Here is a 16,833-nt window from a genome sequence, read left to right on the forward strand (position 1 = left end):
TTAATATCTTCCTCTGCACTTTCATATATCTCTTCCACCTAAGAGCTTAACCAACATGAATACTCACCTTAGTGATCTGAGGAAGCCCTAAAATGCTCTGTTGAGGTCTGGGAGATTAAGAGACTTTAGTTCATTGATTTGTTACATATCTAGGAGTTATTCTTTATACATGGATATAATTGGTAGTTCTTTCCCAAAACTATTGAGGGAATGGATAAAAGAGGAAGTAATCCAATTCTGAACAATGCAAATGAATACTTAAACTGAAAGATTGGTAATAACAATTTATTCACCTTGTCAGTCAACAAATACAGAGTATGAACTACCTGGCCTCATTCTAGAAACAGAAATTTAGTGAAAAACAAAATCAACAAAGTCTGTGTCCTCCCAGATCTTATGATGTAGTAAGAATGAGTTCAATCGGCAAATAAGGTAATAAAATATAATGGCAGATAATACAATCTTTAAAGAAATATAAAGCAGGGAATGTATCTAGAGCATGATGGGTGGTGCTATCTTTAGATAGTGTCATCTAAGATGACATTCAAAGTCCAAATAAAGTAAGGGGGTAAATATCATTGCTTTATGGGGAAAAGTGTGTTCTAAGCAGAAGAAAGAGCAGGTACGAAACTATTAGGCAGAGGCATACTTGCTGCTGTACAGGAGCATCAAGGGGGCCAGATAACAGAGAAGTGGATGAATTAGTGTAAGAGTGGTAGGAAATCAAGTCAAAGAGGTGGATTAGGTAGATCTTGTATTATGATAATATGATGTTTTGGTCCATTTTGCTGTCTATGATTTACTCACACTAAGGATGGGAGAGTAACTTCCCATGGCATCTCTACCCAAGATTGTCACATACAATCCTGTCTTGCTATAATCCTTGATTATAGAACTTTTGATGATAAGTATCTACAAGAATATGCTCTGGAGAGGTGAGGCTTTGAGAGGACAAAAAAGCCTTTGTGCCAGTTGTGATAGGAATTAACCCTCTGGCCACAACAAGAACATAAATTGGGGAAAAAAAGAAATAATGACAATTCATGACAATTCAGAATTTGGTCCTTTCTATTCCCCTGTGAACTGCAGAATTAACAAAGTTTGTTGACAGGGAATCACACTTTGGTTAAAACTAAGTAAGTAAAGCAGGATGATCCTGTATGGCCAGATCACTGGAAGGAAATAATTAAAGCTATTTTTTTTCAAACTCTTAAGAGACTAGTTGGTAATGGCAGAAAAATAGCTGTTCAATTGGAAAAGATTGTCTCAGGGATGAAATCTCTTGAATTTTGTGTAGTTTTGTCTCTAGGGAAAAAGTGAAGGGCCCTGAAGCAGAGCTTTCTATTTCATTCCAGGATGGGACAGGAAACTAGAGATCTGAATGACAACATAACCCTCAAATACTTGCATGTAAGTGTGAGGAGTGAGCTCAGTTAATCAAAATCATCCTAAGATTCTTAGTTCATGATGATATATAAATTATGCACTTAATGTTTTATATCAGTGTTATATAGTTGTAATTTCCAATAGCTGGTCCCAGAAATTGTTCTATCCTGTGATGTGAAGCAGGGAATAATTGTCTTACTCTGATATTATTGTGCTCCTATTTGATAGAAGAAGTTGTAAATGACATTTGCAAAACATAGAAGTCCGAGCTGCTGAAAGGAGGGGGGTGGGGCTATTTTTTTACTCTGCCACTTTAGCAGCTATGTCTCTCTTGCAAATGGATAATTCCCGCTGTTTCATGGATTAGATATCACACACATACATATGCATATATATATATATATATATATATATATATATATATATATATATATGAAAAAGATTTATCAACAATTTGTTAGTGGCTTAATTTTTTATTACATTTTTATTAAGTTTTTTTTTTTTTTAGGGCAGTTTTAGGTTCACAGCAAAACTGATGGTAAGGTACAGAGATTTCTAATATACCTCCTGAACCTACGCATATATAGCCTCCCCCATTATCTACATCCCCCACCATGGTGGTACGTTTGTTATAATTGATGAACCTGCACTGACACATCTTAACTACCCAAAGTCCATAGTTTACATTATGGTTCACTCTTAGTGTTGGGCATTCTATGGGTTTGGACAAATGTATAACATGTATCTATCATTATGGAATCATACAGAGTATTTTCACTGCCTTAAAAATCCTCTATTCTCCACCTGTGCCTTCCCACCCTTCCATCCCCACTCCCAATTTCCAGCAACTATTGATCATTTTATGGCCTCCATGATTTTGCCTTTTCCAGATGTCATATAGTTAGAATTATACAGTATGTAGCCTTTTCAGATTGGCTTCTTTCACTTTAGTAAGATGCATTTAAGTTTCCCCCATGTCTTTTCATGGCTCACTAGCATTTTTTTTTTTTTTTTTAGTTTTAAATAATATTCCATTGTCTAGATGTACCGCAGTGGAATATACTAGACAGTGGAATACATCCATTTACCTACTGAAGAACATATTGGTTACTTCCAAGTTTTGACAATCATGAACGAAGCTGCTAAAAACATCCATGTGCAGGTTTTTGTGTGAACATAAATTTTTAATTCTCTTGGGTAAATACCAAGGAGCACTACTGGTGGATTGTATGGTAAGAATATGTTTAGTTTTTTTTTTTTTTTAAGATTTTATTTATTTATTTGAGAGAGAGAATGAGAGAGCGAGCGAGCATGAGAGGGGGAGGGTCAGAGGGAGAAGCAGGCTCCCTGCTGAGCAGGGAGCCCGATGTGGGACTTGATCCCGGGACTCCAGGATCATGACCTGAGCCGAAGGCAGTCGCTTAACCAACTGAGCCACCCATGCGCCCCAAGAATATGTTTAGTTTTGCAAGAAACTACTACATTATCTTATAAAATAGCTATACCATTTTACATTCACATCAGCAATGAATGAAAGTTCCTGTTGCTCCACATGCTTGGCAGCATTTGGTGGTGTCGGTATTCCAGAGTTAGGCCATTCTAATAGGTGTATAACTTGATTAAAAAAATACTGGCCTATGAAATCCCAAAGGATAAGAATTCCTATTTAATTTTTTTTAAATGGAAGTTGTCTGTATTTCTTTGTGCCATGGGTACTTGTCTTATATTTTATTTTATTTTATTTTTTACTTTATTTTATTTTATTTAAGTAGGTTCCATGCTCAGCATGGAACCCACTGTGGGACTTGAACTCATGGCCCCTAAGATCAAGACCTGAGCTGAGATTGAGAGTCAGATACTTAAGAGATTCGGACGCTTAACTGAACCACTCAGGCACCCCACTTGTCTTATATTTTAGATACTCTCAGGAATCCTATTCACTATAACACCAAATATTATTCTAAGAAACTGTTTACCTGGGTGAAAATATGAATATTTGGATGGCAGAAGATATAAAAAGAAATGGACTTAAAACAATTAAACTAATATTTACATGAGGAACTTGAAGAGATCAACGTTTTTAGGGTAAGAGCCACTATTTGTTTAGGAGTTAAGAGGTCTGATTCTGAGACCTAACTAGTCACTGGCCTGGGTGCAACTCTTTATATCTGGTTTTGCCTTTCTGAACCTCAGTTTTCTTATCACTGGAATAAGAGAGGGTGGCCTAATAATTTCCAAAGACCACTTAATTGCCAATATTCAATAATTTTTGGCCAGTACAGTCAATATGGTTCATTTCTCTTTATCCACAGCATTTAGGGTAAGTTACCATTTTAACATATTAAATGTTAGTTTAGTTTAGTTTAATGTTTTCTATATTGGACTTCAGACTATGTTACATGTGTCCTATGGATAGTAGATTTATATTTACATATTTTGGGGGTCTATATTAAAATGCCTTAGCATTCCTTAAAACATCTAAGCAATATGCACTGTAGACAAGTCAGTCTAACACTGGAAAGTCTGAATGAAATTGAAAGTAGATTGAATGATACTGTTTTATTTGTTCTTTTGTTTCCAAAAGGCTCAAATTCTTTGGAAAATGGCAGTGACTCCAAGTTCAGAGCACCAGATTCTAATAGGAATTGACTGAGTACTCACCATGTGCCAGGTACTTGGTAACAAATCTGTGAAGTAGGTATCATTATCTCTCTTCTAAAGATGAGCAGGTGAGGTACAGACAATTAAATGACTTGCCAAAGTTCACACCAGTTATGATGAAAACAAGCAATATATGAACAAAGAATGGGATATATTTCTTAAAGAACATCCTAAACTCTATTGCCAAGTGGCTGTTAGCATTTAGAATAGTGCCCATCATATAGGAAGTGCTCAATAATGTCACTATCTGCTTAGAGAGATATAAATGGCATTCATTGGCAAATTGCTTAATTTTTCTAAGCTTTATTTTTATTTATCAGTCAGGTGCCTGGCAGAAAACAGATGGCATGCACAAACAGAGTAATTAAAAGGAATTTAACAAAGGTCCTCATTGTAAAGTTGTGAGAAAGGTTAAGGGAAATCAAAAAAGGATGAAGATTCACCTTTGGGCTAAGTGGGGCTGCATTATCTGAAGGGCCAGGGGAGGGAGTAGCTACTGAGACCCACAAAGAGCAGTGACTGGGGCCTTAGCTGCCCTGCCTGGCAGACTCGGTGGCTTTCTATTGAGCAACACAGTCACTGACAATCTCCTGCACCAAAGTGATGGAGCTGGGGAGAATAGGATCTCTCTCCTCCCACCTTTCAGTCTCCACTGCCTTCTCCACTGGCCAGACCTAAGCAGAAGCCAGAGGGGAAAGGTGCCTGGGTGAAACAGGCTATGGAAGTCAGCCTCCTAGGGGCCCAGAGCAGAGTGGAAAATGGTAGAAAGATCTGGTGGGGCAGAGAATATCAAGTGCATTCACCTTCCATAGAATGAATTCATTAACCAGTATTTTTGTATGCCTACCCCAAAGTGTGTTAAGTGCTGAAAAATATTTCAAATGTAAACAACGTCTATGCCCTCAAGGAGCTTAATTGTTAGAGTTCAAAATGACCCAACGTAGAGTTCAAATGTTAAAGTGCAGGCTTTTAAGTTTCGGTGTAAATTTGGAAAAGTAACTTAAAACATTTAGAAATCAACCTCCTCATCTTGAAAAATGAGAACAGAAATGGTACCTTCCTCATTGGCCTATGTTGAGCATTGGATGTGCTGATTCACGCAAAGCATTCAGAACAGTGCTTGACGTATTGTAAGACTTAATAATGTGGGTTATTATCTGCCAAGTGTGATATAGAAGGTATGAGCAAAGCCTTAGAACTATTACCAGAGGAGAGCACATGCCCCTGGAGGGGCCAGATTAGACATCTTTAAGGTACATTCTAGGTCCTGAGATTTCATGGCAGATCCTCAAGGTCACACTACAGGTTGAGGCAGGGTCAGAAATACTGCCAATTTCCAGGGTGCATTTAATCATTTGACCTGTCTTCTTCCCCTCTCCGGGTCTGTAGACTGCATAAAGAAACCCTACTCGGGATGGTCATAAATGAAATACTGCATCAGCTATTTAAATGTTCTAAGAAGCATATATTAAGGATGATGGTATTGATGATCTAAAATACTTACTGGCACTCGAACCCAAGGCAGTAAGGCATTTTATAAATCAACCAACATCCCTTATGTCCTGGATCTAAATTTTGAGTTCTTGAGATATATACCACAGATGTCTTTTTTGTAGTCTATGCTTTCCTCTTTGGAAGGCAATTTATTATTTATATCAATATTAATGTAATTGCTAATATTTTTTTTAGATGAAGTATATGTGTCTATCCATATCTGGCTCAGACAAATTTCTTTTGGATCAATGAGAAGCGTGCTGCTGGCTTTTTCTTTTTCTTTGCAAAATGTTTAAATGTTTTTTTGCTACGGTGTTTATTTTTATTTTTTTAACCAAGTAGCTAAGTAGTTTTAGTTTTCATTTGATTCTGTACTTTGACAAAGAGTAATATCTAATCAGTAAAACAACAGGAATTGTCCTTTTGTGAGAGAGAAATAAACTTCTAACTAAAATGGCAGAGTAAGAACCTCCCGCCCCCATACTCTCCTAAGGAAGTTGGAATTTTTTTTTTTTTAATATTTTTATTTATTTGTCAGAGAGAGAGAGCACAAGCAGAGGGAGCAGCATTGGGAGAAGCAGGCTTCCTGCTGAGCAGGGAGCCTGATGTGGGACCCGATCCCAGGACTTTGGGATCACGACCTGAGCCGAGGCAGATGCTTAACCGACTGAGCCACCAGATGTCCCGGAAGTTGGAATTTTTTTGAAGGCTTATTTTCTCCTATGGTTTTGTCATGACCAGCTGCAGTATCTTTCCCATCTCATGGTTTACTTTATTAAGTAACAGTGATAGTCTATTAAAATATTTAAGGCTGTACCTCTGAAACAAATAATACATTATATGTTTAAAAAAAAAAGAAGAAGAAGATAGCAGGAAGGGAAGAATGAAGGGGGAAAATCAGAGGGGGAGACAAACCATGAGAGACTATGGACTCTGAGAAACAAACCAATGGTTCTGGGGGGGGTGGGGGGATGGCTTAGCCTGGTGATGGGTGTTAAAGAGGGCACGTACTGCATGGAGCACCGGGTGTTATACGCAAACAATGAATCATGGAACACTACATCAAAAACTAATGATGTAATGTATGGTGATTAACATAATAAAAAATATTTAAGGCTGGAAGGAAGTTCAGAAGATCGCTAGAGGAAAATCCTGCCTTTCATAAATAAGAATATGTGGAAATTTAACTTGGTAACTTAGTTTGGCTGGCTTTTAAAAATTTTCTCTGTTGCTAAGGGAGCTTAATGGTAGGTATAGAAATGAGCTTAAAGCAAGTTCTTAGAACAAGCTTTTGCCCAACAGCAGTCGCAGTGTTTATGAGCGGCAACCCTGTCCATATGGAAGAGAAAAGCTAGAAGTGAAAATTATATCATCCCTTCCATATCAGACAAGTTAATTAGTTGGTCCGTAATCACAGACTCTGCTCCAAATGAAAAAAAAACAACTTTTCTCCTTTTGAACAGAAAGGCACAGAAGGTACAATACCTGCGTAATTCATTAACAGTAAGAATGTTTTGAAGGAAGAAATTCTGAATTTAGATTATCCTGAACTTCAGCTTGTAATAGCCAAGGTTGTGGTGAGACTTTTGCAGTTTTCCAAAACAAATTTAAAATGCGAGAATTTCCTTTTGTGCTTATCAGAAGCAATCTAAAGCATTTGGAAGATTTTGTGAGTTTTTTTGTTTGTTTGTTTAATTTTTAAAATATCAGAGCACTGTGTAGTGTATTGAATAAGCTATGGAGGATTGAAGTTAAAGAACCAGTTGAAAATGTCAGATCCAAAGTAAGGCCCGAAATAACTTGAAAAATGGGAATTTCTGGATTTAAGTTCATGGACTTTATATATATATTAACTCAAGGACTTTATGTATATATTAATTAACATCTAGGCTCCAGAAGATTCCATGACCAGAAAAAGAGGGGCTTGAAGGTTATTGAAGCATATCGTGTGGTAGCTGGAAAGGTGATTCTGGCTGATTAGATTGTAGGAAACCTGAATGGCTGAAACACAAAAAGGGCTTTGCTGTTTGGAAATAAGCCTGATCAGCCATTTGTCTAAATCTAAATGAGATTGACTGAGTTTTTCTTTCTTCTCTCCCATTCCCAAATAGAAGAGGCAGAAAAATCAGAAATGTGGCATTTGGTTCCTGAAGAGAGTGAATTAGCGTAGTCTGCTGTTCCCTCCCCCAAACTCCCGGAGAAACTATAGAAGCAGAAAGAAGCCTGGATCTGGAAATGATGTGAAAGCTAAGAGAAACCCCTGAGCTGTGGGAAGAGTTTAGAGGTTTTCAGTTTTCTTGAGTCTGGTTCTTCTGTACATTACTTGGGACTGTTATTGCCTCATCATCTGCACAGAAATGTACAGCAACAGCCTGGACCTAGCAGTGCCAAGGGCATGATATTAGGGTCTGCAAAAGTTCTGCTGCAGAGGGGCTAATGGAACAGACGTCAGCTGCCAGGATCTTACTTCTGTTCCCTAGGTGCTTTTAATTGGGATTAACATAACATAATAAACAAAAATAAATTAAAAAATAGGAGGACTAGTGGGTTTTATTTTAAGGAGACTGTGCCATCTTGAAAAATGATTCAAAAGATTTGTCAAGTGGAGTGGCGGCAGACAGAAGTGACTGAGAGAGGTTCTTTGGTACGTTGAGGTCCCCACTTATTCTTACTCTTTCCCTTTGGTTTAGATTCATCAGGAGGAATATAACTTAGGCCATTCCCTAATTCATATTATCAGACAATATCATGAGCTCAGAAAAGAAAAAATGTAGATATTGGCAAAAACAACCCATAAAAGAAAGGAGATAAACTAATAGCATATGAAACAGAATTCTTGGAACAGATGGACTAAGAATTTAAAATAAGTTTAACTGAAATACTCAGTGATAAGGAAGGTGTTAATTAAATGTGGGAGAAGTCATAAAAAAGAACCAAGTGGACACAGTAAACATGAAAATTATAATAGTTGAAATAAAAAACAGAAGAAATAGGATAAATAATCCAAAGGGTTCAGCTGAAGAAATAATTCATTTGCTGGAAGATCAGATTGAACACTCTTAGAAGGTAACTGAAAAAAAAAAAAAAAAGAAAATTTAACAATAAATTAAGAGATTTGGAGAATAGAAATAAATAAATAAAAATTAAAGTGCTAATACCCAGCTAATAATAATCTCAGAAAAAAGGTGGTGATGGTCATGGTGGGGGACAAAGGAAAGATATATTTGAAGAAATAAAGAATATTAATATCGCAGAGTTTAAAAAAAGACAACTTACCTTTTATTTGAAATACTACATAAAGTGAAACTTTCAGTACCTCAGTTTACCAATCAATAAGATGAGGATAGTAAAATGTCTATTTTACTATCTTAAAAAAATACAGTGAGGAGTAAAAGAGTTAATATATGTAAAGCCTTTAGAATAGTGCCTTGTTCATAATCACTATTTTAGTATTAGCTATTATTATCACCTAGATGTATTCTATCAAAGAAAGGCAAATCGAAAATGCTTCCAAGGAGAATGGAAGCTACCAAGGAAAAAAATATTTAGATTTATATCAGCCTTCTTAACACCATAATCACATGGTAGAACCAAGGGCTTTATATCCTATCAGACCTGAGAATAATTACCATATGGAGACCCACTTTGAAAAGCTCTTGGAGGATGTACTGAAATAAGACGACATCTAAAAGCACCAGGGTGCTATAAGAGGTACATGAAGAATGGTGGCCAAAAAACCAGAGGATATTATGATTATTTTTTAAAAGTGCAGATTGAGATAAATAAATTCTAAATAACTTCAACACTGTGTTGGAGGTGGGAGACAGGGAAAGAAGACAAAAATAGTGTGAAAGCTGCAAGATACAAATATTGCTAAATTGAGGAAATTTATAAAGGGAAAATCCCTAAGTATAGATCTTAAGTTAGGGACAACCACTCTCAGAATAATGATAGCCAGTAAGAATTTTCATGCATTTTTGGCAGGAATGATGCAGCTGTTCTGGGAAGTTAGTCTAGGTAGTTATTGGCCAAGTTATATAACATATAAACTATGGCCCAGCAATTTTTTTTTTTTAAGATTTTATTTATTTGAGAGAGAGAGAATGAGAGACAGAGAGCACGAGAGGGAAGAGGGTCAGAGGGAGAAGCAGACCCCCGCTGAGCGGGGAGCCCGATGTGGGACTCGATCCTGGGACTCCAGGATCATGACCTGAGCCGAAGGCAGTCGCTTAACCAACTGAGCCACCCAGGCGCCCTGGCCCAGCAATTTTATTCCTGGATCTGCATCAAGAGAAATTACTACAAAAGTCCATTTGGGGGACAATGATGGCAATGCATTTGGGGTCTCTTAGAGGTGTCCAACGCTGGGTGTTGATGAGTTAAATCAAGCAGAAAGTGACAGCAACTACCACTCCAGCACAGTGCTTGCCATTCTACAACCAGTACACAACCAGGACGACGACTTTATTGAGCTGTCCCTGTGGCGTGTGCAACCCAAGGGCTCTTTGTGGATACCCTACTAGGTAAAAGATGAACCTCTAGAAGTGGTGGCAGAGAAGGAGAGAGGAAGTCACCGTGAACCATGAATGGGATACTGACAAGACTTGAAGGTCAGCCTTTGCTGAAGTTGGAGCTGTTTGGTACAGTGGGGTGATGTGTTTTTGTAAACCTTGGGCATCACATGCATTTCAGTCTTACATTGCTAATTGTGAAAAAAAAAAAAAAAGAAAAAGGAAATTGGGGGGAAGACTGGTTTCATTACTAGATGGATTAAGGCAATATGTTTAAAGTTGAACTATTAGAAGAGCTTTTTTTTTTTTTTCTTTTTCAAGTGCTCTTAAATATGTATTAGAGTTTTCAAAAAGATCCAAGGTAAAACAGTACCCTTGGTTCAAACTCTTCTGTCACTTTCTGTACATTTCAAACTGTGTTACACATAGTAAAATAGCAATTTCAAAGTCTTGCAATACTGTGGAATCAATAATTTTTTATTGGTACAAAAGTTTAGCTCTCCCCTAGTATGAGGCCCATAGTCTAGTGGCTCAGTGAGTGGCTCTGGGAATGGACTATGTGCATTCATTTTTTTTAAAGGTTTTTTTATTTATTTGACAGAGAGTGTGAGTGTACAAGCAGTGGAGGGGCAGAGGGAGAGGGAGAAGTAGACTCCCCACTGAGCAGGAAGCACAGCATGGGGTTCGATCCCAGCACCCTGTGGGTGCTGAGCTGAAGGCAGATGCTTCACTGACTGAGCCACCCAGGTGCCCCAAGACTATGTGTGTTCAAAGTCCAGCTCTCCCACTCTTTTAATAAAATGATAATATAAAGGGTCTGGTACATAGTATCAAATGTTTTCCTTATTTCTTTGTATTTAATTATTAATCTGGTTGAAGAGGTAAATCTTCATTTATGTAATTCATAAATCACATTTTGTGACTGTGTCCAAATTAGGCAAAGTTAAATTGTTGGACTCATCTGATTCTCATTGCTAAGTTTGATTTCAATTTAAGACCCAGTTGTATTAGTCTCTTCAGGAGAATTAGGTTTGGTTAAACAGAATTTTGGATTCTATGGTTGATCAATTCACATCGAACAGATTTGGCCTGTTATCCCATAGTGGACTCTGAAATTCATGGTTAATGAAAAGCTATACAAGATACAAACAGCCATTTATAGTGTGACATAAATTTGCACCATTATCTGTATACATTAATTTATAAAGTTAGAGTATATGATTATTGTATTTATGTTTTTAAATATGTATTTTTAGGCAAAATAAAGTGTTCTGTAATTTTCAATCACTTCAATTTTCATGTTTAACTATACCTTTTTGACATTTGGACTTAGAGTTTATGATATGTACAGTGATGTTTATTACATGTTTGCTCTTTCCTCTAGCTTGAAAGGATATAATTAATATTGCCAATTTAACATTATAAACAACTTAAAAATTTAGAATCAGGAAAATGCTAGAAATAATAATTATAATTGTCAAAACATGTAAACATTATAATTAATAAAATTTATAATGATTTAGGTACTTATACTCATTTTTAGATCATTTCAATAGCAAGTGGGAAATAAAACTGCTTTAAGAGTGAATATGTCATATATATACGTGGTGGGTGGAGTCTACCCTCTATTCTTTTCACTTAGATTTTGTTTGGTGAAAGAAAAGAAGATAAATTTAGGAAGGAAAAAAGAAGAGAGAGGGTCTAAGTTACTTTTAGTTCAGTTGATTATTTAAACACTTGGAAAAAAAAAGTAAATATGACTCAATATTCTCAAAGATAGGAAAGAAGGGAAGGAAAACCAACCAGAGCATTCACCCTGTCAATAATTATGAGGCGAAATTAAAATTCCATTTCCTCTGGGAAGTTTTCCCTGATCCTCAGCTGGAAGTAATTTCTTCCTCTTCTGACTTCCCAGTGCCTCTCCTAAAATACTTAGGACCTTGTATGGTAGTGATTTATGGATACTCCCCAGGGTCTTATGATATTGCAAGATTATATACTAATTGAGTAGAGGATTTATATTTGAATCTGCTTCAGTGTGGAAGGCTGTGGCTTATAACAGAAGAGTATGGCATTTAGGGTCAGCAAAAACCCAGTTTTAAACCAAGCTCTGCCACTTCCTGTCTGAACTACGCATTAGTTTTTCTGTGCTTCGATTTCCTCACATATAAAATGATGATAATAATACTTAGCTTATAGCTTTTGGGAAAGATTTTATGAAATAATTCTTGGATTGCTTCTATTCCCTTGAATATATTCAATAGATGTTAGCTCTCTTCTTTCCTATCTCTGATAAGCATCCCTTTCCTCCATGTAGAAGGGATTCCAATGACAAAAAAGTTAGTCATTTTGCAACTGTATCTCTCACTAAGGGAAAGGCAATGTAAACATTATGTTTGACAAGTATGGCTTATGTGATGTAATCATAAAGCACTTTTATTTCACCCTCCACACACTGTTCTTTTAAGTATTTTCCCTTCCCCTGGATAAAATTTTGGAATAGTTCCGTGACTTCTCTATCTCTGATGGACAATCAAAATTTTCTGGTCAGCAATTTACTGTTCTCATTCATTTTGTGTGATAATTGAAACTTTATACTTCATCTGAGTTCCAGCTACTTCCCTTAGCTCAGCTCAGTTCTGTTGTAGGTTAGCCATTGACTAATGGTTTAGTCGGAGAGGATTTGGTTGGCCTCTTCTCTTTTCCACTGATTTATGCTTCTCACTCTAAAGAGGCAGGGAAGTTATAATTTGACTAATGCTGTCATGAATTGGTGCCAGATTTTCAGGTTACGATTGCTGTTGTTTTGTGTGTTTGTTTACATGTTTTCAGATGGAAATTTGTTTCTCAGAATAGTTTAATGGATTCTTTGGGGAATCATTCCAAGCTAGACTCTCCCCATTGCTGGGGATTTTTCTATCTGCATTCCCTTTGAGATACTTCCTCTGGCTGAATATGAGACTCCCATTGGCCTCAGACTGTTGATGGTCCTTTCACTCATTCATTCAGATAATATTTATTAAGCCCTGTTAAGTGTCAGGAACTCTCCTGTGTGGACTAATTAGTGAACAAAGATTTCTATCTTAGGAACATATATTTTATAGGAGAAAGAACAATAAACAATAGACCTAACAAGTAAATATCAAGGTGTGTTGGGATGTGACATACACTATGGAAACAAGGAAAAGTAGAGCATATCAAAGGGGATCAGGATGGCGCTAAGCCACAATTTTAAATAGAGTGATCACTGTAGTTCTTATTGATGAAGTATGTTGTTGTTCTTCTCATTCCTATACACTCACCTCTTTGCAGTGCAACTTTGGTGCCCGAGAAGTAGACTCTCTCTCCCTGTGTCTTAAATATAGGGTTAGTCATGTGATTTGCTTTGGCTAACAGGCATTAAAAATTATAAACAAAGCAAAGGCTTGAAAATGCTTATGCAATGGTGTTTGCCCTCTCTTGTTGCTAGGGAACCCTCTACCACCAAGTGTAAAAGCCTAGTTTTGCCTGCTGGAGGATGAGAGTCCAAGTGGAGCTAGAGCTTTCAGCTTTCTAAACCATTTTAGCTAAAGTCCCAGCTGAGGCTGAAGGCCATCCAACTGAGATCATTCTAGACTATCCAGCTCCAGCTGAGCTGGCACAGACAAGAAGATTAGACTAGCCAACCCACATAATCATGATCAACAACAAACTGTGGTTGTCCTAAACTACTGAAATTTGTGTTTGGGAATAGCTGGATGATACCCTGAAATTTTAACAAAGGCTTGAAGGAAGCCAAGTTCATCCCTCATGCTGGAGGTAGGTTAGTTTCCTCTGAGTACCTGTATTTATGAGTGAAGATGGTTAATTTTCAGATTCTGTTAAGAAGAAGGAAGATGTGAATTAATGTTTGGTTGATAAGAATGCCCACTGCTATTGGTCCCAAACAGTCATAAGAGAGGAGAAGTGCACTCAGTCTTGTGTGTTGGGGAAGGGGTCAGGAAATGAATATATGTGGGAGTAACACTTTAGATGTAACTAGGAATTTAAGCAGGAGTTAGTCAACATGGTTGGGAGAAAAAGAGTGATGAATCCTTATAAGGGAATTGGATAGCTTGGTCAAAGCACAGTGGTCCATGGATTGTGGACCTTTGGAAGAAATACAAATAAGTTGGCTTATCTAGAGTAGAATTGTGTCCAGATAGTTACATGATCTGAAGGTATTCATCAGTTATGTCCCTGGTATGAAGAGGTTGAGAAATATCCAGGAACAGAAATATTGAACTTCAGTGACCATAACTTATGCGAAGTTTTCCTGGGTGATTAGATGCTCAGGGAAAGGCACTTGGGTGTATTAGCTTACAAGGAATAGCTGATACTGTATTGCTATGTAGAACTAGAAGAATTTCCTTTGAACGAGCTCTTTAAGAAGAAACACAGTTTTGAAGAACATAAGAACTCCAGAACCAGACTGAAAGAATTTGAATCCCAATCCTGCCACTTGTTTGCTTCTAGGACAGCTAATGTAACCTCTCTGTTCCTCAGTTTCCTTTTCTGTGAGATGGTCATGACAGGCCTCTTTCCTGCTCCCCAGTATTATCCCCTACCCTTATTTCCAGAGTCTAGGTGTAATATTTCATAATCTGCTGGGGCATTGCTGCTTGACCTGGATATATATATACTCCTCTTTACCTTTTTTATATGTAGGATGTCAGCATTCACAGCATTGCATGTCTGTTCTTGTTCTGCATGACCATATAGAAATATTTCCTTCCTTGTAACCTCATGATTACATTTTTTAAATTGAATAGATAGCTATTGCTCTAATAGCCATTTCCCTCATCTCTTCCTGCCTTCTAGGTTCGGAGAATCCAGAGTTGCATTTAACATATTGTTAAAGGTTAAATTGGGTCTCCTGAAAGATATGCTCAAATCCTAAGCCCAGGTGCCTTGAATGTGTCCTTATGTGGTAATAAGGTCTCTGAAGATGTAATCAAGTTAAGATGAGGTTATCCGGGGTTAGAGTGGGCCAAAGTCCAATGACTTATTAGAGAGGGAGATGTGGAGGCACACAGCCACACATGGAAGGGAGAAGGCCATGAGACGACAGAGGCGGAGATTGGAGTGATACACCTTCCAGCCGTGGGGTGCCAAAGATTTTTAGCCACCACCTGAAGCTAGGAGGAGGTAAGGAAAGAATTTCCCCCAGAGTCCGCAAAGGGAGCGGCCCTGTCGAACTGTGATTTTGGACTTCTAGCCTCCAGCACTATGAGAGAATAAATTTCTGAGTTGCGGTAGTTTGTTATGTCAGTTCTTGGAAGCAAATACACCTATGTTGAAATGTGCAAAGACTCTAGAATATAGGCTATAATGGTATGTATTGAAACTATTGAGTATAAAAGCCAGAATTCTGTATCACTCAGCTGTGGCTGTTATAAAAGCCAGCATCAATATTTTTAATAGGAAGAATTGGGTCTATGCAAGAAATTCAGTCTTTTAAATAAAGAAATGAAGACTGTTGGGAAGGAAGAACTTTTTTCTCCCCTTTAGATCTTGTAGCTAAAACATCCTGCCTCCTGCCAATGTGGATATTTATCATTATCTCTCACTTACACTTAAAAAGCATTTCTATCAACTTTTTTTTTACCGTAACAGAATGTTTTGTTGGATGAGAATAATGATGATAGCCCTATCTTCGTAGGATCCCTTTATCAACTTTGGTTTTGTTTTGTTTTCAGCAGACTTAATGAAGCAAATAAAGATTTACTATTCCTCTGGACACATTTTGTTCTTTAGCAAAGGAATTTGAATGTAACAGTGACTGATGAAGAATGACAGAGCATTTTGGTTAGTGCACTGTTGTTTGCTCGGCTTATAACAAATACATTTTAAATTTGATTTCAAGTTTCCTCTTTCTTCTCTTTGTGAAGCTTAGCTTGAACGCTTCTCACGGCCAAAATGTTTTCCCCAATTGGACAGACACACCATTGCATCTGAGATCAATACTGAGAGGTTACATTAGCTGTCCTAGAAGCAAACAAGTGGCAGGATTGGGATTCAAATTCTTTCAGTCTGGTTCTGGAGTTCTTATGTTCTTCAAAACTGTGTTTCTTCTTAAAGAGCTCGTACTGACTCGCCAACACTGCCCCTCCTGTAGGCACTTGTCTGTAGCAGTGTCCAGGGAGGTATCAGCTTCCTGACTGATTTCCTCCCTCTTCCCAATCTAATTATTTGGAGACCTTCAAGCTTTCCAGAAATATCTGCAATTAGTCAGATGGTGTCTAGGGCTTTGTTTAAAATTACAATAGAAAATTTATCAAGACCATTTTGTCTAATCTCTCTCATCATCTTCCCACGGGATTTTTTTCCCTCCTCTCTCTGGAGAGTTAGAAATGAGGTATCATGATTATTACATAATTACGGAGAATAATAACGATAATAATGCTTGAAGTTATTATCACACATTAAGAAGTGTGTAAAGATAACTTCTCAGATTTATAAAAGTTTTCTTCCAGAAGCTCAAACAATGAATAATTATTAACTTTACCACTTCCTTTTGCTGATAATGGTTACAGCCCTGGTTTTATAAACCAGGGGTCATGAGTTGATAGTTCACTAGAGTCTCAACCTATATCTGGTATCTAAATATAATGGCTGGTGCAAAACAGTTATTCGATAAATAGTGTTGCATGAGTTCTTAGATAAAGTAATAACGGGGAAATTTTTTGAGGTAAAGATAGATTATATTTCATTATAAATAATCTCTTTTCCTAATTGCTTTTGGATAGCTTATGGCTATGCA

General features: G+C 37.2%; 1 long non-coding RNA gene across 3 annotated transcripts in view; it reads left to right on the forward strand.

Annotated features, from left to right (window-relative positions):
* Positions 1-16,833, forward strand: part of LOC123863348 (uncharacterized) — a 420,091-nt gene that overhangs the window by 189,036 nt on the left and 214,222 nt on the right. For 2 of the 3 annotated variants that reach the window (XR_010410079.1, XR_010410072.1), the window contains 2 exons: positions 3,305-3,471; positions 3,971-15,878. This is a non-coding gene — a long non-coding RNA (uncharacterized LOC123863348). Of the gene's footprint in view, positions 1-2,357; positions 2,619-3,304; positions 3,472-3,970; positions 15,879-16,833 lie in introns of those variants that run through there. The other variant, XR_010410083.1, reaches the window with a different exon arrangement.

This window comes from Mirounga angustirostris, unplaced genomic scaffold, assembly GCF_029215605.1.
Source record: "Mirounga angustirostris isolate CCGP_5_RB_7025 unplaced genomic scaffold, mMirAng1.0.hap1 SCAF_1, whole genome shotgun sequence".
In the NCBI taxonomy this organism is placed as follows: domain Eukaryota; kingdom Metazoa; phylum Chordata; class Mammalia; order Carnivora; family Phocidae; genus Mirounga; species Mirounga angustirostris.